Source organism: Physeter macrocephalus, unplaced genomic scaffold, assembly GCF_002837175.3.
Source record: "Physeter macrocephalus isolate SW-GA unplaced genomic scaffold, ASM283717v5 random_757, whole genome shotgun sequence".
Lineage (NCBI taxonomy): Eukaryota > Metazoa > Chordata > Mammalia > Artiodactyla > Physeteridae > Physeter > Physeter macrocephalus.
In genome coordinates this window covers 28,463-31,774 of record NW_021146043.1, presented here as the reverse complement: position 1 = coordinate 31,774, position 3,312 = coordinate 28,463, and the positions used below count along the sequence as shown (strand labels likewise).

General features: G+C 48.2%; 1 pseudogene; it reads left to right on the top strand.

Annotated features, from left to right (window-relative positions):
• The first annotated feature begins 1,862 nt into the window (after positions 1–1,862).
• LOC112064235 (essential MCU regulator, mitochondrial-like) overlaps positions 1,863–3,312 on the top strand; it is an 11,756-nt pseudogene continuing 10,306 nt past the window's right edge.

The window sequence follows — 3,312 nt, the reverse complement described above, 5'->3', positions numbered from 1 at the left end:
TGCTTGCCTCAATGGCCAGCTCTCTAGCTCCACTGAGATCCCCTTCTTCTTCTCTGAGTTGTAGGTCAGCTGCACGTGCACCTCTGAGGTGAAGGCTGTTAGCTTTTCCCATAAATCATCCAGAGCATTCAGTTTGGAAAGTGTGAGCGATAGCTGTGGATTCCAGTTTGTCCTCATAAGTTCCAGTTCATCCTTGTGATTCCAATTTGTGCTTTCCTTTGTCTACATTCAATTTTCCTTTCTGGCTGCCAGTCTGGCTGACCTCTAGTGATTCCAAGCTTAATACTAGTTACAGAGGCAACAGCCTGTGGGGACTGTCCCACCAGTGCCTCATACTGTGTAAGGTCAAACTCAGGAAATTAATCCTTGATTCTGTACCCTGCTTCTCTGATAGTGGTAGTTCTGTTTCTCTGATCGACACTGACTGCTACACAGTCATCTAAGGCTAGTTTGGTTCCTCCTCATTCGTGGACAGTCTCTCCCCTCAGGGATGCCACATGCATTCCAGACTGGTTCCCCATCCCTTCTCAGGTAGGGCAGCTGCTGTGGCCCTCTACTTATCTATGAAATGCTCATTTCTTTTCGGAATTCAGTTCGTCGAGGCTTCCTTCTACCCTTTGCTCTTTGCTAGACCCATAGAGAAGTAGGATTTTAATTTTTGTCCAGATTTTTCTCGTTGTTACCACAGGATCAAAAGTCTTTTACATTCTTCTACATCCTAAATATCAGCAAAACTCTGGAAAATGTCCTTAAAGGGTGGGTGTGGGCCCTTCTCATCCTCTTTCCTCCTTTGTGGGCTGGGAACACACATGACTGGTGCTATATCAGCTGTCTTAGTCCTGGCAACAGAGAGCACTCCTAGCTGTGGCACAGGGCAGAATGGGAGGAATAAGGGTATTGCTATACAAACCCTGGACTGCTGACTTCCAGAATCTTGATATGGGAAACTAAGACCTTGAGTGCTTAAGCCATGGATACTTTTCATTTTCTGTCATGCGGCCAGACTTATTTCCAGAGCATAGAACCAGCTTCTGGGATTTTGTGGGGCAACTCAGGGTAGGTAGTGAAGGGGAGAATGATAGAAGGTGGAAGCAAGCCAGAAGGCTCTACAAATATCGGGTAGATGGGGAGGGGACAGGATGTAACTAGTCTAAGGCCAGGGTGGCTGAGGTGGAAGGGGGGCTACGAGGTATGCTGGGAGGTTTGCAGGGACAAAATGTGTATTATTTTTAAGCAGCCTTGGTTTGTGTTGTGTGATGTAGCTTCCCTTTTGATAGTTCCCAAAGAGGCCTTCTGTAATGGACTTACATTTCTTTCCAAAGCTGTAAGGAGTTGGGTCTGGGTTTCTTTGGGTGCAGCCCTGTGCTGAGACGGGCCCAGTTTTATTTAGGTTCCAGAAAATAATTTGAAGGGAGCCCTAGGACTGAAGATGATTTGGTTACTGAGTGTCCCCTGGGGAGGGATAGTTCAACAGCGTCAGGGCCACAGAATGTCCAATCTGGAAGGGTCTTGGGCAGCCATCCCCCTACACCCGCCTGTTGCAGATGGAGGCAGTATCTGCCTTGATTGAGACTTGCTCTCACTGCCCATGTTCTCCTTTGGACCAGGTTGTTTAATGGCTGGACTTCCCATCTCAGCTTCAGCTAGGAACTCATCCACTCTCAGCCTAGCTAGGAGTCAACAATCAACAACCTCAACTTTATCTGTATCTCTATTTCCCAAATGGGAATTCAGCCTTGTGAACTTGACACACATGATTTTTATCATTTCTAGGATCTTCATGGAATGACTGGAATGGAAGGGAACTCCCTTGGCCAACCCAGAGGAGGAAACTGTGGCCCATGGAGGGGAAGTGACTCATCCAAGGGCATATAGCCAGCGGGACCTGGGCTGTGGCATTAGAACTTAACAGCTCATAACTCACGATCCAGAGCACTTCCCACACCCTCAACGCGAGGTGGTATGGAGCGAGGGAAACAACATTAGAAGTCAGTTAGACTGACTTTTTATCCTGGCTTCCCTCTGAATTATTGTTGACCTTCTTTCCATCCCTTTGGAGGCTTTCCTCTCCTTCGTGGCAGCAGAGAGACGGAAGGCAGTTGCAGCAGCGGATTCACCCTGACCACAAAAACAAATTCCACCATCTCCCAGTCCTTTCCTATACTGATGGTCCCAGGTAGAACAGGTGAGGCAACATGAATTCATAAGAATGCTTTATTTAACTCAGTGGTTCTCAATGGAAGGGGGAGATTTTACATACACACCCCTTCCCCTCCACTTGCCCTGGAATATTTGGCAATGCCTGGAGACAATTTTGGTTGTCACAAGGGGGTTTGGGATGGAATTGGAGAATGCTACTGGCATCTAGTGGATAGAGGCCAAGGATGCTACTAAACATCCTACAGTGCACAGGACAGCCCCCCCCACCCCCATGACAAAGGATTATCCAGGCTGAGTTGGTAATACCCTGATAACCTAATCATGAAAGCAGTAGGAACTGTATCAGGTCTGTGGCACCAAAGAGGCACCAAGCACACAGGCTCAGGACAAGCCCTTTCAGTTACAGCTTAAGTCCATCTCTGATCTCATCCTTCATCCACATCCTAATCATTTCCCCGATGTCCCCCATTCGCAAGTGTGGAACTTTAAAGACTAGAACGTCCCGAACTGTAATGTGCACGTGAATCATCTGGCGATCTTGTTAACTTGCAGATTCTGGTTTGACGAGTCTGGGATGGGGTCCGAGATTCCGCATTTCTAACGTCTTGGGTGATGCCAAGGCTGCTTGGTCCCCAGACCAGATTTGAGTAGCAGTGAGTAAGACCACGTGTTGCTCTTCCCCTAATGACTGTTTACTTCTTGCATGTGGCTTTCCTTACTGTATCACTAACATGCTGGGGGCAGCATGTTTTGTCACTGGGATACCCTGGAGAGGGGCTGTCAAGTTCAATCTCAGCTGGACCCTCTGCTCCACTGGCTGTATTCCAACTTGGCTCACCTCCTCTCGAGGTTGTAAGAATGTACACAAAAAGCCCAGGAGATGTGATGGAGTAGTGCCGGCCAGTTCCTCCGAGTTATTCTGTCAGCTTTCCCCAGTAGCCCCTCTGAATGGACTCACGTAACATATTTCATTTCCACTAACTAAGTCTAATAAATTTCCCTCCTAAAATAAAACATTTAAAAATATATGTTTGGGCTTCCCTGGTGGCGCAGTGGTTGAGAGCCCGCCTACCGATGCAGGGGACACAGGTTCGTGCCCTGGTTCGGGAAGATCCCACATGCCGCGGAGCGGCTGGGCCCGTGAGCCATGGC